This window comes from Vanellus vanellus, assembly GCF_965231255.1.
Source record: "Vanellus vanellus genome assembly, chromosome: 1".
Lineage (NCBI taxonomy): Eukaryota > Metazoa > Chordata > Aves > Charadriiformes > Charadriidae > Vanellus > Vanellus vanellus.
The window spans coordinates 100,844,706-100,868,709 of record NC_138905.1 but is presented as its reverse complement, the minus strand read 5'-3'; the positions used below and the strand labels follow the sequence as shown (position 1 = coordinate 100,868,709).

Here is a 24,004-nt window from a genome sequence, read left to right as displayed (position 1 = left end):
AGCACATGCTTGATTACAGAAAACTGGAAGTGAAGGGAAGAACTTATGAATACTATAGTAGAAGTGCTCTTATTTTTCAAAAGCGTCTCATTAATTATTTTGAAAAAAGGAGAATAAAATGAAACAAATATACTTGCAGTGCACCCTAGAAGCAAATCTTAGTGAATAAAAGAGTATATTGACAAAAAAAATTACTTTCTCAATCAGCCATTCAGTGTAAGACGAAATGAAGTCTATGACTCACAAAAGCAGAATCGCAAGTGGTGTGTTTGACTTTCAATCACCAAAATAGTCTGTTTGCATTTCAGACCTGATGCACAAGTCATGAAAGGCAGGGAGACAGTAGGAAATATATAAAGTTGTAAGGAGACAGACAAAACAGATAAATCTTGGTTTTAACAGAATGCATTGTTTTAAGAGGTACTAAGGAAATTCCACTGCTAATAAATAGGAAAAAGAAAGTGTATAACATGCCTGTTTTCATTTTGGAAAGAGGAACTTAATTTTTTTATTTTACAAAGATATCTTTCAGTTTCAATCTTTTGTCTCATACTGATTGTTTGGTATAATTTGTACTTTGAAACTCATTTTCAGAACCACCTGGTGATTTTGGTAATACTCCTCACTTCAAATACAGTATCACTTAGAAGTTGACAAGCTAAGTTTGCTGTCTCAGACAAAAAATTAATCCAGACCAAGATGTCAATCGGCACCAAAAGAAAACTAAAATTAGGTTGTTTCATGAATTTTTGTATCTGTTGGCCAGTTTCAAGTTTTTTTGACAGCTCAGCTGTCCTAAGATTCTGCAGTGGTGTGAAAATAAGAGCCACGTGGAGGGAAGAGAAGCTTTTTGTGTGCCCAGCTGAGGGGAAGGCTGAAACGCCACACCAGGAAACCCACTGGCATTAAGGACCTACTGAAAAAAAAAAAAAAAAAAAACCAAAAACAACAACCTTCAATCACAGGATGCAATTAACCACAAGATGCAAAGCTACAGGAAAACAAACCTCATTATTTCCGCCACTCATGGAAATACTTATTAATCTTAAAAACATCATCCATATAAACAGATAAACCTTCTGTTCACAGTGGCCTGAATAGCCGATTCTGGAATGCAGCTTATTTGAGTGTACCTTAATTACAGGCAAAATGTAACTCTGCACAAGTTCTCTACCTTCATCCAGTCACAAGGGATATCCAAATGCTTATTTAGTCAGTCTTCTTCAGTCACTGTGTCCATGATAGCCCACAAAAAAAAGGCCAAAAAGTTTTTACAGTGCCATGCATTAGCCGACTATTGAAACCAGAACAAATGCAGCCAGGGAGACTGCCACTGTCCTCCCTAGGCAGTAATACAGTCTAATGTGACAAACTGCTTTCAGGCTTTTGAAATATAAGAAAGGAGGCATTTTCCTCATTTTTACTTGGATTTTTGGATTCTAACCCAATTTCAGTTGATGGAAAAACTCTCATTAATCTCAGTCACGCATGCTCTAGCCTTCCTAGCACCACACAAACTATTGCAGAAGCAGGGAACATTATCCTGCCGTCCTCTAATACTTATAAACCAGTTTCCATTACTGAGATGATCAGCTTGTTTTGATCACGAATGAGTGACCACAAAGAAAAAGCAAAGTTATTCACACCAGATTTTCAAAGCACTTCAGTGTACAGTCAGAAGCTCAAGTACGTGCCCAAAAGTTTAAGGTACTGAGCCAGCTCTCAAAGTCAGATGGTTCTGAAGAAACTCCTGGACCTAGAAAACTGTCATGATCAAGGACAGTATCTTTATTTCCCAACCAGCCTTTTAAAATTTTGCCCACAATTAACTAACTTTGGTCCCATACAGAACAGGTTGGGGTTGGGTTGTTTTTTTTTTTTTTTGCTTGATTTGGTTTTGGGTTTTGTTGGTTGTTTTTTGGTTTTTTTTTTTTTTGGTTGGTTTTGGTTTTCTTGTTTTTGTTTGTTTGTTTGTTTTACAATCATCTGTTACATGGCAATAATAAATGCCAGCGCATTCTTTTCTCTAGTTACAAGGAAAGCAAGATAAGCATGATTTCTCTTTTACTTTTGTACTGAGTACATAGAAAAAAAGTGCCCAAAAATTTCAAGTCCATAAATATGAGTAATAAACATGTAAAGATCAAGTCACAAGTTGGATGACTGCAGAATGATGTACTGCGATTATGTCACTTTTCTTTTTTTTCCTCAAACTTCCCAAAGAACATGGAGCTAGAGTCAAATTAGAAGCATCTTTCTTACTTAAAAAAAGATGCTGAAACCAATACAACTACTCACATGAATATGCAGAGCGGGATTTTAACTGTACTCTTTTTGTCCTGTATGAATTATCCATCACGTCTATTGTATATTATTAGTGACTTGCTTTTTTATCCTCCCAACCCCCACATCTGTGCTGCTGTAATTTACGTGAATTGCAGTTAATGATCACTTGCGTTATGCTTAATCAGCATATCAATAATATACTCTGCACAGACTAAGTAGCTCTTCTTTCTTTCCCCTTTAATGAAACCTATAGAAATGGAACTGGTATTTGACTGACTGGCATTACAAAAAGGTTGCCTAGGCAGGTGCTGGAGATGGTCGTACAGGATACAGGCCTTGTGGCTGCTGCCAATCATGCTCAAGCATCAGCAAAGCCCCCTATTATATTTTTTAATTCTGTCGCCTTGCTATCTAGAGGGGCCGACATTTTGTACTTAAGGGATTTTAATGAGTTTGACCAGACCAGTGTTACTGACGCCAAGACTGTGGCTGTGTGGGATGGTTCAAGGAGAGATCACATTCTTACAGGGTGATATTATTAACCATGGTCTAAAACACTGCCATTAGAGTGTACTTATGTGGGACACAGAAATCTTTGAATACAAATGAGCTATAAATCTTAACCTGAATATTCAGGAATTTCTGGAAAGCTATTATTATAATTGCCCAAGTCAAGGCAAACTTAAAAGAATAAAGAACAACCATAGAATACTGAAAGTGACAACCAATGACTTTGGGTCGTTTTGCCAGAAATCAATTAATGCCATGTATCGATACAGTAAAATTATTAACCCAGTAAGATGTTTATTAAACACTTTGGCTGAATTATTTTTAAAAATTCTGTAAGTGACAAGCCTTAGTATACTGGCATTTATGGCTTCAGATGAGACCACTGCTGCATGCTGGAAAAAAATTGGCACAACACCAATATTCTCATTCGTGAATCACAGCCTCAAGTGTAGCTCTATTAGCTTTACCTTGTAAATCCCCACTATGCTATTAGCAATCTTTCAATATGATGTGACATCTTTATTATAATGTTTTTCCACTAAAGTTTAAGTTCATATTTTAGTTAGCTCAGAGACAGATGCAGCCATATTTACCAGGTTTTATTAATTGACTATAAATAAAGGGCTGTAAAAAGAAGGCGTCTCTTTCACATGATGTTCAAGTTGTCAGCATTTTACAGCAAAACGCCAATTCAGATAGGATAGATGTTACTATTTCTATACTTTACATTCATGTTTCAATATGTAAGCTTAAAATTTCAGGGTACTCTGAAGGCTACAGTTTAAAGTGTCAGTTATCTTACAAAAACACTCACAGTACATGATCTACATTAATTTACTACCATGCAATTTTTAACTAAGAATTTCATTAACTTGTAAGAACATCAGTACAATTCCATGATTTACTTTGGCTTTGGTATCTGTGGATATTACAGTAAACAGGAATAGCATGCACAGACACACGCAAACAAGTTGTGCCGGATTTACCTGATAAAAACTTGCAGAAGCTAATAAATTTGCTTTGAGAGATCTGGGGGCCCTTTTTGGTGGGGTAATGTAGCACATCTGTTTTTCTTACAGCCCCCAAGATACCCTGTATCACTCCCTACCAACTGCTTTAGGCATCCAAGGCAAGAGAGGCACAGCTGCAGGGAGCAGAGCAGTAGATCTGCACAGCTGCAATGAGATGAACACAGCAGAAGAGTAAAGGAGAGGAGAGCAGGACAGCTGGGAGAGAAACAAACAAAAAAAAAAAAAAAAAGAAAAAATGCAAGTGGAGGCAAAAAAAAATGATGAGCTAGAAATTGCTGGAGAGTTCCCTCTTGGACATCCTGTTTATAGAGGTTTCTTATTGGGAAAAGTCAGCAGGAACAGCCACTAGAAAGAAACATGAACCCTCGTCCCACTTCTTCCCCATGAGAATGGAACAATTTGTTCAGAGACACAGAGAGAGATCCATGTATAAACTCAAAAAATAAACCAAGCCTTAATCCTTAAATACTGCTAAACACCTGCATAACACTTCATATCAAGAAGGCACTACTTAAATATTAACTACTGAATCCCATAAGGCAGAGATGCAAAAGTAATATTACCACTATTCTCTGTACAAGTGATAAAGGTGAAGTAACAGCTTGCCCAAAGCTACAGAAGAATCAAAAAGCGGATGTTCACGATCCTACAAACAAACCAATGAGCAAACATGTGCCAACACCAAGAATTCAAAACATAGCTAGTTTGGAGAAAGGACAATGGCTGGAGCTAGCAACTCCTTGCCCTTGTCAAGGCTAGAAACAAGGACTTAGAAGTGGCAATACTCTCTTGGTAGAGGTTTACTCATAGGGTAGAAGACACAGGCAGACAGAGACGCATGAAATCTAGAAGTTGTCATCCTAAAGGTAGAAACCCAAAATGCGACTGCCACAGAGGAAGGAAACAAAGCACTATGAGGGTAGGCACAAGTGACAGGGCAGCAAGAGAAGGAGCCACAGGTCTCTGAGTGCCTTCTTTCAGCAAAGACTTGATGGCACAGCTTTCTCTGAGGGCAAGAGAAGCTCCAGATATCAGGGTTTCAGCCTCCCTAGCGTTTTGTGTTTCGGGTTTTTTTTGTTGTTGTTCAGGGTACACAGCGAAGGAGTGCAAGAGTCTGCTTGCATATCTGTGCTATGCGATGTAGAAAGAGCATAATGGGTTGTTCCTGTGCACACGCACATACACATTCCACAGAAACAAGAAGTTGGGGAGTGAACAGATGTCACCACTACTGGACAGCTATGCACTGATATTAAGGCGTCAAAAATTTTAAAAAGAGACTGGTGGTAAATGCTATGTAAAAATGATGGAGTTAGCAAGTTTGAAAGCACAAATGCTCTAAGACTGCACTTTTACTTCTTCAAATAGAACATCTACATTCATTAGATCTGGACACAAGGTAAATAAAAAACCCCAACCCTCGAGAACATTATTTAGACATTTATTTAATAACATTTTAACTCCTCAGTAACTGTACTTGAACAATTCAGCACAAAAGTTATCAAGTAAATACTTACATCACCTGCTTATGTCCACACATTTTTCATCTTCCATTATTTCCATCTGAATAAATTAGCAAGTAAACAGTCTCATGATATCTTTTAAAAATACACATTGCGATAGAAGAAGGAACAGTACTTAAAGACAATTTTTTTGCTCAATGCACCTCTTGCTTTCATTTTCTCCAATAAGAGCGAGCTCTTCCTAGGGATTACGTGCAGTATGATGTATATTCTAAAGAGAAGGCATCATATCTATACAAGCCATACATTGCAAGTTTAGAACAGACTATTTTTGAAGCTCCAAAGAACCAGAGCTATTGCACAGTGTCCTCTGAAGAGGAAACAATGGTTAAATAGCACATTGGTCTGTAGCAGCACTTTCCCATTTCACAGTCTAGTGAACTCACCCCATGTGATGGGTAGGAGATCCAGCCCAGCTCCCCTTGAATTGTTTTTGAATCCAGCAGATTAACTACAAAAGAAGACAAAATGAAGAGGAATGAGTTTCATTTGCCTCTGTCCAGTTAACCTCAGTTACCCGTACCAAAAGATGTGTTTATTTGGGGACGTTGTGAGCAGTTGATTTGTTCAGGTGGCCTGGCAGTTTGCTACAAAGAAGAAAAAGACAGACAAATGAAAAGGATCGTCTTGTTTATCTTAAAACATGGTATGAACAGCAGACGGGGGAACTTTTCAAAACAAAAAAAAGTGACAAAAAACAAACAATGGCTTGCTGGCCAAATTAATTACAGCAGGGGGTGGGAACAGAGCACTTCGATCAGCTGCACAAACTACAGCGTTTTCCCCTTGGACGCCTGAAATTTGGGTCAATGCATCTAACTACATAGGTGAGATCTGAATATTTTAATCATTATTTGATTAAAGGCCTGTATTTGGCATATATAATTTTCTCAGAATACAGGAATAAATAATGAATGCTGATTAAAGTCTTTCCTGCAGTTCTTTTTTCCTTCTGATCTAATCTGTTCTCAAATTGTCTTGCAGTAGTGAAGTGTTTTCTAAATGTCATGTGTAACACATTAGACACAAAAGTAATTATTTACAATGTTACAAGTTCAGACAAACCTACTTTTAAAGAGGGCCATCAATTCATTGCTAATCTTGCTGTTATCTTTTTTTTTTTTGAGGCATGCAAGAATGTTCATAGTAAGAAGGAAGATTTTATTTATAAACAGTCTGATACAGACATTTTCCAGTCAATCAAATCACAGTGTTTTTGTGTCGATTTTAAAACATGACAGGTATTTAAAATAAATAAATACAAATTATAGAACAGTCATCTTTGGCATTTACTTACTTGTTTTTTTCACAAGCACAAAACCAAATTATGTTCCTTATCCTGGCCATATAGTCTCCAAGCACTTAATCGCACAGTTCCCTAACTAATCATTTTTTTATTAACATAAAGCAGAACAGATGAATTGATACAAACTATCATACAAAAAAACAGCCTCTATGTAAACACAAACCAATGAAGTATTAGTACACAACATGACAACACTGTTTGCAAGTGCACCAATCAGTGCACCTTCAATATTTATTATCTGCAATTTGGGCTTACTTTCATTGTTTGTTCACCCCGCCCTTTTTTTTTTTCCCCTCCAATATGGACATTTCTGACAATGAGAAAATAAATAAATCTTATCATATGCAAGGGAATTTTAACACCTGAGAATGATGTATCCATGAGAGGTGGCTACGGTACCAGTCTGAACAGCTTCAGCTTCTGTTTGCAAGCCTGAAGGGTTGTCACTGCTCCCAGAACCAGATGGTCTGGGTATTGGTGTTCAGAGAAAATAAAAGAATATGACTAGGAAGGGAAAGAATGAGTGAGATTATCTATGAATCTGCTAAGTTAAGCTATTTGTATTATTTCATCATGCTCCTTTTAATTGCTGTTTAATTTTGGACATCACTTAAAAAAAAAAAAAAAAAGAACTATGAAGGCATTATTTTTCCTGTTATTGAGATGTACAGGAGGAGACACAGTAGGGAAAAACAGGTGTACAGTATTAGAAATAAGACTATGTTATAAACAACCACAAATATAAACATTTGTCAACATTTGTGCACACGCATTTGTGTTGTGTGTGTGTACATATGCAGTGCTATACTACCATGAGCGAGCTGCTCTGCCATCTATGTGAAGAAAAATGTTTCCCTCTGCAGTTATACACCCCTTTAAAAGAAAACAGCACTTTGAATTTTTACCTACATCAATAAACAAAATATCATTTCTAATCTTACAAAGAACATAATCCAGTATTATACATGTCTTAGCTCTGAATTTATCAATAATTAAATTCTCCATCACCCACACAAAGAAAAATCAGTCAGTCCTTTATTGAGTGCATAGGGCCCTAGGCAGACTATTCTGAAGCAAGGTTTGCATCTATAAAAGGGAAATACTAATAAAAATTCAAAAGGAAAAAGTGCACTTCTTGCTCTTGTGACTACAAATTCCCACAGATTATAGATCTCCTGGGATAAAACAGATATGTTTGTTGTGCATCTGCAATACATGGTGGTGAAGGAAGTATGACTTCTGAGGTAAATAACTTGGCAATAAGTGGCTAAGGCAAATCACTCAGGAGTAAGCTTAAGGAATATATTTATTCTTTAAGAATGAGCTTCTTGAAAACATGATTGCAGCCACTCTGAAATTTATGAATTCAGTCCAAATTCATCAGTCTCATCTGGAAAACATAAACGGCAACAGACACGCAACCTGGTGGTAGTTCCCCTCTCCGGACTTGCCATGCAGCAAGTTACAGCATGCCCTCAAGGTGCAGAAGATCAGCGTTCACCATCACTGTCCATCTCTCTCTATGCCACCTCCACAACAGTCAACTCCCTACTGCCTGCCTGTCTCTAAGAGCAGGTTTACCAGGTTCCTACGGGAAGCCCTCACAGGCATTACGATAGGGCCATGGGGGTGCAACTAAAGCTTCGGTGCAAGCCACATGTGCCCACGACAGGCAGATATGCCTCAGCCACGGGACAACTTGTGTTGCAATACATCGGGATCAAATCTACAAGAAGAATATTTTCTCAGCCTCTCTCCTTCGTTCCACCTTCCTTATCTTCCTCATCTCCTTCAAACTGGCACCACTAGGCAAATTACTTTTCCATGTTCATATATGTTTCACTACATTTTAGAAATCCTTGGAAGAGAGGTTTTCACACTGACTACAGTAGGTTTCTAGTTCAGATGCAAGTCAGAGAATGCAAGTAAGTACCTAAAAAGAGTGGTATGAATGCTCCTGTTACTGACAAAAAAAAAAAAAAAAAGCACAGTTATGTTCCAGGCCTGTAACTTTATTAATAAAGTAGTTTCATGCTAAACATATTTATATGCTTTCATACTGCATAATCTTTGACTTCCTCCATTTTCACTCATGCAAGAATGAACAAAGTTTGCCATATCAAGTAACTATTTAATATCTAGCAGAATAAGATCAGAAAACCTTAAGTTCCTTCACCTAGCTAGCCACACAGTCTTCAGTGATTATAAAGACCACTCGTCCTTTTTTTTTTTTTTGTGAAATGCCAAGAAATAAAACACTAGGGGAGGGAAAAAATACCCAAAGAAAATACAGTTATACTGACCCCTAGACAACTGTCACTTTGCCTGGATGTCTTTATCATTTGCCAAGTAAGAATTGTATCACAGGCAAGCAGAAACACAGAGCAGACTGCCTGAGTGCTGACACTGTTTAGAATCCAACTGAAATTCATACATACGATACTCTTTCCCCTATTAAAAAATTTGGAAAAAAAAACCAAAACTTTTCACCAGAAGTGTACTGTTCTTTAATAGCATCTAAAATGCAAAACATATGTCCTTTCAGGTAGTTACCTGAAAAAAACCCACCTCCCTCTCCTTGAAAAAAGCTTCTATGATACTCTTTTTTTCCTGTGACTTCAAGAGAGAGTTGTACACCTTGATAGAGAGCAATCAATTAATACAGAACTTACAGGCTGCAACGATCATGGCCCCTAAACAGAAATGACAGGGAAGGGTAGTGTTACATTTTGTCATTGTATGTCCTAACATTACATACTAATCTGAAAATTGAAGGAGAAAATAGCATTTCCCTACACAAAGACTGAAGAAATACTTAAAGAATGGATTAGATATTCATTGTCTGAATATTTTTTTTGCATGGATTTGTAGGGTTAGGTAAAAAGTAAAAAAGTGAAACTTTACACCAGCACTTGATTCATACAATGACTCATTTTAACTTCTTTCAACCCTGATAAATCTCTAGTGTAACAAGAGGCAACACTTGGTTCACGAAACTGACCAATTCATGAAGCGTATCATGAAGATATATTCAGTCTGATCATCATCATCAGGCATACATTAGTGTGACCCTCACATTCTTCCACGTACTATTAAAGCTAAATTAAAACCAACGTTTAAATGTACTACAAACGCCTATAGCTACGTATTTACCAGCTACTTTGTGTGGCAATACCTTTTCTTTCATTGCAAGTGTAACAACCAGGTACGCCAGAGCAACCGGCCCAGTGAAGAGCATAGCTGTGCCAGCCATCGTAACTGCAGCTCAGATACGGTCCTAACTTTGGAGGCTGGTTACCCACAACTCTCATGTTCTTAAAAGGGGTACTGGGGAACAGAGGAAGGGTTGGCATATTATGTCACAAAAATAAAGCTAATAACTCTTCTTCCTTCCTATTACTGCTTTCCAGAAGAGAGTGAAGAAGTAGTTTCACAAGTCAGGCCATGTGAAAGAGAATCAGGATTTCCAGGCTCTTTCTGAAGCTTAAGTGTTTCTCACACAACTCATTTGCTCTCTTTCTGTCTCCTCCTCCTGCAAAACCGTGTGTGTATCATTCAGCTAGCTCTTACACAAATCTCTGAGGCTGACCAGCTGGTTACTAAAGGCAACTTAAACCAGCTGAACCCACAATGAGGGGGGTTGGATTAGATGACCTTCAAGGTCCCTTCCAACTCTAACCATTCGTGATTCTATGAACAGTTTTGTTGCTACTGATGATTCTTCCCAACAGAATGTCTCGAAAAGGATCACTGGTTAGGCTAAAGAGACACAGAGGAGTTCTCATAAACCAACTTTAAATAAATAAATAAATTGCTATCTAATAATCTCAGTGTCCTGCACTGGTTCCCATCATGTAATTAACTCGCTTTAAAACTACTGGAGAATTTACTGGTATGAAAATACTGCAGTGCTACACAAATTGAGCAGCCATCACTTCTGGCTCTGAAAATCAGTGACTTGGCCCTTCCGTACCACAGCCTTGCTCCGGTACCGTACTGTACACTGCAGCCATTTCTGCCAAGTGGCAGCATACCAGCAAAACGCCGATTAAGAACACGTTCTCTTTTTAGAAGCTCTCTGCTACCCGACTCCGCTGGCCTTCCCCTTTCACAACTGCAAGAGAAAGCACTATTAGCTCCCTCGGTATGCTTTTCTGCCCGGGGGTAGCGATGAATCTCTTGCCAGCGACTGCAGCAGGGAGGTGGACGTGAAATGCAAAGCTCGCTCGCTCTCCTCTTCCTGGCATCAGGCAGAAGACAAATGAAGGCTTGGGTGGAATCTGACACACGGGCCCGCTCACGCTACCAGAAAGGGCTTCCAGTTTGAGCACTACGGCAGAGGGCCTGCTGCAAGGCTCACTAACGGCAGGTTTCATCAGGAGTAATGTCAGTGAAAGAGAGAGAACCGTAAAGCTAACAAGATACCCGAATACAGTCTGAAAGCAGCAGCGCTTCTGGAAACACATGGAGTAACAACGGCTGCAATGAACTGGACACAGTATACCTCCTCCCCCAGTAAAAAGTAAACAAACAGATGTTGTGCCAGGTAGAACCGCCCCGAGATCCCCCTCACTGCCTAAGAAATGGGGAGGAAAGCCTGCTAGGTGGGAACTTGTAGTACCTGAAGAAGAACCTACAAACAATTTCACCACTGGAAAGCATTTCCAAATCATATTCTTTAGAAAGAAAATATAGAGCAATAGCCAATGAGAAAATGTATATAAAAAAAATACTTTTTCTTCAACTAATTAACATTTCCAATTAAAAGTTAAAAAAAAAACTCAAAGAACAAGAAACCACCACTTTTTTGTCATTTCCTGTTTGGCATCAAACCGTCAGTTTAGAAATACGCTGGTTAGTTATTAAAAATATGCCAACAAATGGGGAAAATTAAATTTGCTATGCAACCAAAAAAAAAAAAAGTGGTGAATGCCCATAATTGAAACTTGTCATATAATCCTGAGCAGCAAAGAAAATACTTTGTGGCAGGATGTCAGCCAGAACTTGGTTTTGGGGTGGGACAGAGCGGAGTCAGTGCAAACCCTGACGTACATTTTTAGAATGGTGGCCGCATCCCGATAAAGGGGACTGGCACCTGGATTTTCATCTACCTATGAGTACAGATCGGACCCTTCTCAACTCTTCCTTCCCCCAGCAGTGGCAAAAGGGAAATAAGAGCGGCAGCAGATCAACTTTGTGTCTTTGGTTTATTCTGAGGCTAGAACCAACATCTCCAGACAGACAGGCTGGGCCCAGGCAAGACCAAAGTTGCACCTTGGTGCGTTCACCATAAATGCCAACTAGGGTCAGCTATCGCGCTGACGTTGCTGAAACCATGCTGAAATTTGCTAAGGTAGACCACAAAAGAGTAAAGTCTCCTCAACACAGCCAACAGAACATTAGTTTGTAACACATACCCAACCCAAGTGCCAACAAAGTTTGGCCCATTTACTACGCAACTCTTTTCCAAATACGAGATTTCTCAGTGAGATTTCTGCTACAGCTCAAAGCTAGACTACAGTCCTTTGAGAGGCACTATGCTGTGAGGTCTGCACTTTCAACCCTTCTTGCCTCTGCCGTTATACTGTACGATACAAATATGATTTTGTGCAGAACATTCCAAATTTGGCAACTGTCATGTTCAATCTGTGGTTAAATTGCTGACTGAAGAACTCCACCAGGGTGGGGGCAAGAGATGAACAAACAAGGGAAAACCAAAATGAATTAAAAAACAGTTGCTCCAATACTGAACACAGGAATCTTCACAAAAGACTGGATAGCCCAAGCCTCCATTATTTTCATTTAAATGTCCAGTAAATAACTATTTCCAAAATAAGGAGATTGTGTTACAAATCTCAGATCAAAAGACAGAAGACTAGCAATAAGTGTCAAGTTACCCTATAGATTATTGCTTCTATAGAACATATAAGGTTCCTACATCAATTTGGATTATTTGGCAAATTCTATTTTTATGGTAGTTGCCCCCAGCTTTTGAAGAGGAAGAGTTTCATAGTCCTCCCACATTTACTCTTCTCATCAAACACACTCCCCAAGAGCATCTGAGGCCAGATTTAGATACCTCGGTTTCCCTACAGCTGAATACTGAAGCAGCCAAAGCAGGAAGCTCACTGCAAGTTTCTCCCAAAAGGCTGCCACAAAGGAGGGAACACAGCACAGCGATAAGCAATGCAGGAACGCCTATAAATAAAAGCACAGATTGTTAAACTGCAAAACCAGCACCGATGAGGGAGGCTCTACGACCGCATAGCAGCCTTCTCCCCTCCTGGCTGCGCACAGCGTGACTTTCAATACTGCTAGGGACCGGTGGTGCTCCCGTGGCCCCGGCACGGCGGCTGAGACCGTGCAAGCCGGCAGCCACAGCTCTGCATGTGCCTCAGCCCCGCCAGCCTGGCTCCCATCACCTGCACGCCACGCCAAGCAGCAGCTCCCCAGCAGCCTTCCTCCTTTCCATTAAGCACGGAGCCTGCACGGGGAAAAGGGGCAACGCTCCCGAACAGACGGGACAATGACAATCAGGTCAAAAAATGAAAGCCTCACACGAGAGGTTGCAGAAAGCAAAACTGCAGAGCTATACTGTTCCTTAGCAGACAAAACTGGAACTGCAGAAAACAAGTAAACATTTTGTTGCCAGAAATCTTAGAGGAGTGTTCACGTAACGTCAAAAGCTGTTTCCCCCCATCCTGCTGTGGAGGGACTCCAAGCAATAGCTAAGGTGATGCAGTGTACATAAAGCTTTCATCTTAATCCTCTCGTCAATCTGTATCGAGTCTATACGGGTGTGCAGACACACGCAAACCTCCTACCTTAGCACCTTGCAGAAGTTACTCTGGCTACCGCAGAGAGAAAACAAAGACGAGCCGTTTCTGCACCGATGATGACATATGAACTAGCAGCTCTTTTTGTGGGAGTGAGGTGACAAATCCATATACTGCTTTCTCTCAGAGTACCTGCCTGCATTATGTTGACAACCGCCCATCCATTCTCATGGATGAACACAGACAAAACAGATTTTATTTCTTTTTTATTAGTTTGAAACCTGAGAGTTCTCTTGATATTGTTAAAGGGGCGTAAAGCTCAATTTCCAAGTATGCAAAAACATATGACTGGTGGGCTGGAATGCAATGTTTATCAAAGGGGCCTAATAAGGTTTCAGTTTTATTAGGCTATTTCCTGTAAGTTGATATGTGCCAGTTCTTTTCATTAAGACAAGGATATAAAAATTAAAAATGGATTAACCTAATGGGTTCCAAATTACTGTGTCGCTTTCACTTCTTTGCGCTCATTTTTTTTAAAACCATTCCAACTGGTCTTTTTCCAGTACCTCCTACAAGGGGCATAAACCCTTACATACCTGAATTACTGTTCAGCTGAACTCACATTCAAATCCAAACCCTCCAAATCTCATATAACACTATAGTGTTAAATCTGACGTCAGCGAAGCACAGCATTACACACGGAAATGCAAAATGGGGGCCACTGTGTTAAAAGGCAGTTTAACTCGCAAAACCCAAGTTCACCTTTCTTAGGAAAAAATACACAAATTATACCAGAAACTAAGGATGAGATTCAGTTACTTTAAACTCAACCACTTCAGAACAGAAGTGGCCCAGCGTGCAACAGAAGTGGGTCTCTCACAGGATGTGTTGTGTTTGCCAGTCCCGTTGGGTGCCCAAATCCTGAGGCACATAAAATGGCACCATATGCCTACGTCTAGCCAAAACTCAACAGCAAACATTACTCAAATAATTTTAATAAGCTCTAAAGCACTTCTCAAAAGGGCTTATGCACACTGCACAACTAAGTCTTTCTACTTCTGTGTTCCTCCTCCCTTGGAAAAAAATAATATTCAGTATTCACTAGTTTTGCAGAATTGAGTTCTCTGAAGATCTGTTAGAATTGGGGTCTATCACAGTGTCACAAAGATCCACCTTGGGACAGCTTATAGTAACTTAAAGGGGGAAAAAAAAAAAATGTTGCAACGTAGTGTCCATGTTCATTGACGGTAAACTGAGAATTCAAAGCCTAGTGTGACACACTCAGTTTCTAGAATTCTAGACACCGAAAAGTGTCTCAGAAAATACACCCGGGCACATGCAGCACCCATGACTAAAAGTTCCTCAGTTCCCACAAATTTTATTGCAGTTCAAATGCATTTAAGGTCCTGGAATCACCAAAAATCACAGCAAGCAATCAATACCTCTTTGAGGACAGAAATTTTTGAGACATGGACCAGAGCATACGTTCAGCAAACGACCATTCATTTGTTAAAAAGGCTGTGATACCCCCCAAGTGAATCAGCTGGCAGCAAGCCACAACTGAGAAAAAAAAAAAATGCTTTTAAAAAATTCCTCATATGGGGCACAGAAAAATAAAACACTTGCAAGTGAATACAGTTGGGTTGGGTTTGGTTGTAGGCTGGTTTGAGTTTTGGGGTTTTTTTAAGTTTGAAACACAGAAGTTAAGACTTGTAAAAAAATTTCTGAGAATCCTGAAGTACTGCATTTGGAAAGACATCTACTCAGGTGTGCCCTAACAGAGTTTTGTCGAGCTTTTATTCTCTGCATCCACGAACCAAGGGCTCCAGCTTGCCTGGGCTATGAAACGCTTGGGTCCTTACACAGCTACTCCACAGATAAAATAAACCCACAGAGCAAATGACTAAACATCTCTGTGCAAATTGGGGAAGTAAAATGCCAATAGCATAAGAAATCTCCTCAAATGTCATGTTGAGAAAATCAAGATGCTAAAACCAGTTTTATTTTCCAATACAGTGATGTCACCAACATGATATTTTCATTGTTTGCCAGGTTAACAGAATTTATGGAGGTAATTAATGCAGAACATGTGTGCTGAGCTATCCATATGAAAAATGGAATTGCCCCTGACTTCATTTGCTGCCTTTGCAACCAAAACCCCGCTAACATCTTTTTTCACTATTTCCATATGTGAGAAATACAAATATTTATAACAAAGGTAAATGCCTAAATGACTGTTCTTTTCCCATCTACCCACCAGACAGTTTTTCAGAACCCTTTCTTCTGCGTATTCCTCTACTTCCATTACCTTCCCACAAACGGCTCCCAGTTTCCATTATGTTCCACAAACTAAGCATGTTCCTCACACCTCTTCTCCAGAATTGCTTCCCTTGGTTAGCATAGACAACTTCTGCTTCAATTTCTTGAACACCTTCTGTCTAGCTTTAACCCAGCTTTCAGGATCAACACCACCAACAAACTATGGCAAAAGCAATGCCATTAAACATATAATTCTTTTCCTGTGGGTTTCCTTTTCTGGGCATCTGCAGGATCAAAGCATCCCCTTCTGTGAAACAGCATTTAGTAAGAAGGAACGGACACGTGGTCCCTCCCAATCACTGAGGAAGGAAAAGAAAAGATTTTCTTTGCCTTCCACTCTTCATGGCTGAATGTTGATTTATGGGACGGAAGAGACAGAAGAAAAAGCACAGGCATGAGAGAAAAGACTGCAGGGCAGTGTGGGTGGGCGCAATGGGAACGAGAGAGACTGATGAGGTTTCCCTACAGTTGGGTTATCTCTAGATGGGTGAGCACTGTATATTTTCCATAGCAGTAACCACATTCTCCAGGAAAACTGAGCTCTCAAACACTGCTAGGACATTTGCTCTCCAAAGTAAATCTTACATGGGACAATAGTTTTTGCAGGATAAGGCCCTCACCAGCTCAGAACCTGTTTTGGCATAAAAGCCTTAAGTGGGTGTTCTCCACAGCTGGTCGTGAACATTAAGGCTGGACAGACAACTTCATTTGCAGTTTGTTTCCACACCCCCCCCCCCCCCGCAAAAGAAAGCACCATTACAGAAAGATTAAATAGAATGGTAAAAATCCCTCTAACCCTGTCTTAACTGCAGTCTCTGTTGAAATTCACCACTGGTAAATCATAGTCATGAAACTTACTAACATAAACAAAGCTTAGACTTTCAGGGAGGCAAGGAATTTCTTAATTTGTGCTTTGCTCAGTGTTCAGATCACTGTCAGCACTGAATTCTGGGTTCCTAGCACTGTCATTAATTGGAGAAAGTTCAGAATTTGGTCTGATTTTTCTAAGATTCAGGTCCAGCTTTCACTTCATCTCTGCCTACCTATTCTCTTCCTTTAATCCTTCTCTCCCCCTCCAAGAGAGATCTCTAGATCCCTGGAAAAGCCTCGCCTCTCAAAAAATCAACCAGAGCAAAAACCCTCTGGCTGCCTTCTAGTTTCTCAACAACTAAATCAAAAAACCCAGTGTCACTCGTTGCTATTTGTTACTGCCCAAAGTTTGCAGGAAGCCTACTGTAAACCAAAACATATTTTCCTGCTTTAATTATTATTTATTTAAATGGTAACTCGTTACTCTAGATTTTCTACAAACCCGTCCTTTCTAAGACACCAGTTGAAAAGTTTTACTTTTTAATTATTGTCCTCTCATGTGAGGCAGCTATGCTTTAGCAGGTTTTTTTAATCACTATTTAAAAAAAAAAATACATAAAGAGACCAATGCAATGCAAACCTTTCCATCCAAATATAGATATAAAAATGGTATGAGAAACCAGCTGGAAATAAAAAAAGAAAGCACCATTCCCACACCTTATTACACTAAACTGCCCTGACTGAACCTTAACATTCATCCTATTGTTCACTTAATTGCTAGCAAGTTTCAACCACTATTCGTTTAGTCTGCTATTCTTCTTTCATCAATATTTTTCCAACAGATTAATGGGATTTTCCTCCATATTTTGCCTGAAACAGCAGGACACAGTAGTTTAATGAAAAAAAGAGGAGCGTGGCACCAACGTTTCTGCTTACAGTGTGTCTGGTTTAATAACATCTCGGCAAATTCAAGGCTGTACGTGCTGGTGTTTCATTCAGGCTACCCGTCACTCTCATAGACTGCAACTTTTTTGTCACCGTCCCAAGATTTCTTTCAGGCAGGATTATCTTTATTTCTGTATCTTTATTTCTTTCATTCATTCACTGCAGAAATTCAAAAGAAATCTTCAGTCCAAGGGACCGAATGTTAGTCTTACATCAGTTTCACACTGCAAAACGAGTACTTGTGCTAGGATTTACCGAGCACCCGAGAAACTAAGAAGCGCAAGACTACCGTCGGGGAATACAATCCTAACCCAGCAAATTACTACCACGTTCTATTCCCAAAATTACACCACTGGGAGTTCATATCTAAACTCCTGGATGAAACTATTTTCTTTTAAGTTTTGATTCTTGTTTAGAGCAATTTAAAAATAAAAACCCTAAAAGCTACTGCTCTAAAGTGTTTATGCAAATAAGGACTACTCCACTGCAGTGAATTTTTAGCAGGACAGATCACTTAACAGTAGTCACATGCATTTGTAAACAAAAATTCTTCTGTTTCACTGTATGATTTCTTATTGCAAGTCTCTTCTTCATCATAAATATATTTTCAACAATTTTCAACGAGGCTTCAACAAATCAAGCAATTATTTTTCAGAAGAAATGAAATTACAAAAAAGAAATAAAATCCCTACATCTCACTCCAGAAAAAATAACTCTTTGGATGCTGGAATTATCTTTTAGAAAGGTGCAGGGTTAGTGTGATCCCTCTGCCCCACCTCTGAAGTTTTCTCTAACATCTCTGGACAAGTCCAGCCAATTTTGCACCTTAGGGTATCAAAATGACCCTTCTGTCTTTCAATACCAGCTCCACCAAGTAGAGCTTTAAACTTTAACAAAAGAAAGGACATGATTTATCGCCAGTTTTGTTTTGTTTTGTTAAGAAAAATCAAACAGCAGCTACAAAGCGGTGGTACCCACATGAATTACATGTACCCTATGGAACTAACTCAAGCTCGGTATAAAAATCTACAAATAGTACAGTTGTATTCAGTAACAGCTCTGTAGTGACCCTCACTGGTGATAAAATCCAGAGCTCTGAAAACAAGAAAACGACACCTGCATCCGTATTTCCAAACTTTCATCAAGTGGGGATTACAAGAACAAGAGCCATTACATACGCTCCTAGAGGAAAACTTACAAGTTCTCAAACAGAATCAAAAGTAAGTATACTAATAGCAATTTACTTAACTCTAGCAGATAATTAAAAAAAAAATTAAAATCAATTTGTACATCTTCCCAGATGGGAATGAAAAATTTCAGTTCAATCAGCATGCACTCTTGATTTGCAAAGATTTCACGTAAACAACTGTTAAACTTAGTGTGCCTATTATCTGTTTAATGCTTTCCCTTCTGGTAGTGCCTCCGACGCCTGATTTCCTGAGGCTGAGAGTACAGAAGAGTTCTAACCCGTTTCTATGCCCTGACTGCTCGCTGGGTAGCAAATACAATGTATCCAAATTAACTGCAATAGAATTAATTGCTGTCTCCAATTTGGACATCTTTGTATTTCAAATACCTGCTTTAAGTTTGCTACAGACAATGTCGTGATTTTTCTTTTTAATACACTGTATTGAAATGAACAGTAAGTCAAGACAAACTTCAGTGACAAACAGAAAAGAAAGTAAATTATTCCATGTGTTACAGCCTGCTATCAAAAATGTTGACAGAAAATAAGGAATTTACCAAATTTTCTTCTCCTGTTGCACAGGATTTTAAAAACATCATGGTGTGATTTTTAGAACGTCTTCATTATTTGTCTAATCATGCAGCTTAGGATTAAGCACAGAAGCTTTGAATAAGATACAGCTGTACGAAAACCAGCCTCCTAGACCCCACAACCCTTGAGCTTTCTGAAATTAAATTTTATAAGATATCACATTCAGATTTCTAAACGTACTTTTATCTTCTTTTGCAGATAAACACTCAGGAGCAAGCTAGAGGCACCAGCCGGAATTGTGTCACAATAAATGAAGACTTATCCTGAGCTAACGATAGCTGACATACAGTGAGGCGAGACTTGTAAAAAACATTTCCCCGTGCAATCCCTTGTGATCCCGCTGAAAAGTTCCCAGTATTGCCAGCCTTTCCCAAAATTACACGCGAAAGCTGGGCAGGCATTTTGCTCCACATGCAAACACCGCGTTTTTCAAAACCATGCCAAGAGCTGTCGTTACTACAAAGGCACAGTAAGTCGTCTTGAGCAACTTTAAGCGTTAACAGAGACCAGCCCAGATAAAATGGTGCATTTAATTGCGCAGTTACGCAAAGTTCCGAGATGGTAATCAATGAATAAAAGATGAAACCGCATCTCCAAATCCAATACCGACTGAAAAGAGAGGCTGATTGGAACCTTCTTGCTGTAAACCAAAACAGACACTATCTGAAACCAAGTACTGTAAGCAGATTTACCGTATTGATCGTTTGGTAGCTGTGTTCGCAAGAAATTAATTTTATGCTAGATTGAGAGGTTACAAGAAGTTTCCTGTCTGCACAGTCAAAATATTATTGAAGCAATTCAGGTTGTCAGTAAAAGCTTAAACAAATTTGCTGATAATCCTGTTAATGACCTAGGTCAAGTGTTAACTGTTGTGGGTTATAAAACAGCGAAATTAAGGTTGCTGGTACCCTCAGGCAGGCAATATAGTTACAGAAGAGATTGAGGAAAAATTATTAAATTAGAGAACGATATAGCTCATTCGCTTTCTCGATACCGTAGGAATTATTCAGAGAGAAACTGCATCCTTCTAAGAAAAAACCCACAATCCTCCCTAAGCGGAAAATATCCAACAGAATGGAAGAGCAGAACATGTGGTTTCTATGCACCTACGGGGTTTGCTTTGCAACTTCAAACTGGAAAAGTCAGATGTTAAATCTTCCTGACATTTTCCTGCCTTGCAGAAAATGGCACACACCTTACCACTGCACATAGACAAATCTGAACTTTAGAGAACCTTCTTGAGCTCCTGTGATTACTTAGGTAAAATGCACGCAGCTTCGCGATGAGCACGGAACACAGTTTAAAAATAAACTCAGTGGAAAATTTTACGTTTCATCACGAAAAAACTCTAAATAAAACTCCTCTGGGATGAAGCAAATTAACAAATACTCAAGCACTCCAAGAAAAAGAAAAAAAAAGGACTGCATTTAACACCACGAAGTAAGCCAACAACTTGCCTTCAGCTCCTCCTTTCATCCTTTTCTCCCTTCATCCTACCCACTTCCACTGCAGCATCGGTAGTAACTCAGACAGTCATCAGTTTTAATATTAATTGTAAACGTTAACTGAAGTTGCACTTAAAAAATAGAAATAATTCTTTCAAGTCAAATAAATTTAGGAAATATTACTGGTAGCTCTGAACTTACTCTTGTAACATGCCTACTGCAACATTCATGTCCCCCAGAAGTTAGACAAAGCTCTATAAACACACCAAAAATTAGTTCCATCCTTTGTTGAAACAATCTAGGAGGAGAATTTCAACAGTAGCTTTAATAGAAAGCATAGGAATAAAACGTATACTTTTTTATCTATATGCCTATGTTGACAATCTCTGTTGGAAATATATCTTCTTTTCATTCTCAGTGGTGGAAAAGGAAAACTTTTCTAAATACCCCACAGAAATGCAGAAACATCTATCTCTAGTTTTAGGAGGAAATTTATGGTAATGACACTGGGGAAGTGAGTGAAGTGGTGAGACAAAGATTATTGAAAAGAGGAAAACATAAACTTTTGACATGATTTAAAGCTGCATGCTAACACTTGACATCAAATTTGTGTCAGCAAATTATAATAATTCAGATTTCTAAACTCACATGATCAGCCTAAATACACTGTAAATAAATAAAAGAATTACTGAGCTTTCTTAAATGGAGGGCGGGGGAGGGGAAGGGGGGGAAGAGTCCTTTAAAGTTGATCTCGTTTTTAAAAGAAACTGACAGTGTTCCTTTTTTTTTTTTTTTTTTTTTTTTGAAAGGAATTGCAAAATACATACTTTGAAAAAGTAAGCAAGCAAAGCAAGCAAAAGCAGGTTACTGTCTAGTAACTGCATTTATACTATTGCTTTCACTAGCCATTTTCAAAATATTGCCCGTATCGTACAAGTTCTTGAAGCTGAAAAAAGAGAATGGAAGCAGTGTCTGCTGAAAGCAGACTCGGACAAGTATGCTGAATGTGTGCGCGTTCTGTATGACACCAATTTTTTTCCTCCTTTCTCAATTCTCAGTGCCAGTGATTTTAAACAAAGAAACAAAAAGTGATTTTTTTTGCAAACCGGAATGCTCTAATATCTTTTTTGCATAATTAATCTCAGTTTACAGACTGTGTCTGTCTACCACTGCCATGGAGGCAGAGCTGCTTCGCTGACTGACAGAACTACATACATTCCCAAACCGCTTTTAAGAAGAAGACAAGAGTAACCCCTGCTAACGCTCTTGTTGTCATTTCTGAAAATCATTTGTGAAAGATGACAATGTTGACAAAATAGCATAAATCTGGAGGCTTAAAAGTGACTGAATATTAAAAGCACACTCTTGTAGGCAACCTATAAAGTACTGTGCATGCAAAACAAATTTACATAAAACCTACAAACAGATGATACATTGCTCTTCTGGTACGATGGTACCACAGCTTCCTTCCTAGCAATAAAACCAACGGATTTGAGATCACCCAGGACTTGTAAAGTTTGAATCTTTCCTTCTTTTTATTATATTATATTTCTTTCTCCTTCCAAAAATAATTTAAAGTCGTTATCTCACTGCCTTATCCCACAAGCACCCAGAATATCACTAAGTACATCAGCATTATGTGTACAGGAGAAATGATTGCTCCAACAGCTTTGTTATCTGCTTCTCTACACAAATGCTACAACTCAAGCAGGTGCGAGTTTTACATAGTTGTTTGATGCTAAAAGTTCTTCACAACCTTTGGCCTCTAGATTTTATCCCTAAAGACTATTACACTGGACGTGGTGGTCATGCTGACTGCCTCCACTGTGCAAGTAAGCAAAAGCTTTTTTTTTATATATATATGGAAAGGGCAATTTTATCTTTTTCCAGAAGTATTTCAATTACTTTTTCAAACAGTGTCTGGCGTCATTATTTTTCCCTGAAATCTAGCATGCATTTTCATCAACTGTCATCTTAAAAATTACCACAGCAAAGGAGAACAAACTACTCCTGCTTTGTTTCCGAAAATTTACAAACATTCACGTACTCACGCACCATTTTAACAGGTTAACAAAAAACGATATGAAAAAGCTCCAGAACCAAAAGGAGGTTTTACAGGGGAGCAAGCTGCGGCTTTTTTTTTTTTTTTTTCGTATCAATTAAAAGTTTTGAAACGCGGGACGACTAATGAAACCACCACCCTACTCACATAAAAGGGCTCACCGGCTCAGTTATCCCCGGGGTGGAGGGAGACGGGGGCCTCCGCCTTAGCCTTTATACCTTATTTTTATTAATTAACAAGCTGGATCTGATTCCCACCGCTGCCAGCTACCAGCCCAGGCTATCGGAGGCTGCGAACGAGGAGGCGGCTCGCCCTGGCCGCGGGGACGCAGGGCACCTGCCGGGGGGGGGACGGACGGACGGACTGGGGGTTCAGTCCCCCCGGCCCGGGGGGGGAACACCGCGGCCGCTGCCGCCCCACCATGTGTCCCCCGTCCCCCCCCTCGCCGCCCTCTCCCCTCCCCACCTCGCCCCCGGGCGCTGCGGCTTCTCCGCGCATCGCCCCGCCGCCGCCCCCGGAGAGCCGGGGGACGGCACCGGCTGCCATTCCCTCGCCAACTTTGCTCGGGGGCGGGAGGGGCGGCTGTCCCCGTCCCCCCGCCCCGTCCACCCCGTCCCCCGGCACCGTACCGTACCGTACCGGGCGGCGGCCGCCCCTGCGCGGCGGTGAGCGGGGCCGCGCTGCCAGAGCCCGCCCCGCGGTCCCGGGGCGAGGAGCCGCTGCCGCCCGGGACCACCTTAACGGGGAAGGGGGAGAAAAAATAAAGGGGGAGAGAGGGGGAAGGGAGGAGGTGGAAATAAATAGGAAAGTGGGGAAATGAAGAAAAAATGAATGGGGGGGAAGGAAAAATAAATAAAGGGGGGAAAAGGGGGAGCATGCAGCGGGTCACCCACCCACCCACCCATCCCCGGCGGGACCCGGCCGGGCCGCGGCTCACCTTCGTTGCCGGGGCGGGCGCTCAGACGCCCGGCGGCGCCGAGGGCAGCGCAGAGGAGCAGCGGCAGCAGCGACGGTGGCGGCGGCGGCAGGCACCAGCAGCAGCAGCGGCGGCGGCGGTCCATGTCGGCGGGGCAGCGGGCAGGCAGAGCCGCATGTCTCCGCGCCGCATGCCACCGCTCCGCGCCCGCTCCGCTCCGCTCCTGCGCTACGCCGCGCCGCCGGCACCGGGACCGGGACCATGCCCCGCGCCCGCCCGCCCGCCTCCGCGCTGCGCC

At 40.4% G+C, this 24,004-nt stretch overlaps 1 protein-coding gene across 1 annotated transcript in view; it reads right to left on the bottom strand.

Annotated features, from left to right (window-relative positions):
• Positions 1-23,800, bottom strand: part of EPHA3 (EPH receptor A3) — a gene marked incomplete at its 3' end in the record, with an annotated part of 231,892 nt that extends 208,092 nt beyond the window's left edge. Inside the window, exons 1-2 of the mRNA XM_082495386.1 lie at positions 23,728-23,800; positions 5,737-5,801 (exon numbers count right to left, since the gene is read on the bottom strand). The remainder of the gene's footprint in view (positions 1-5,736; positions 5,802-23,727) is intronic.
• Between the last annotated feature and the right edge of the window lie 204 nt (positions 23,801-24,004).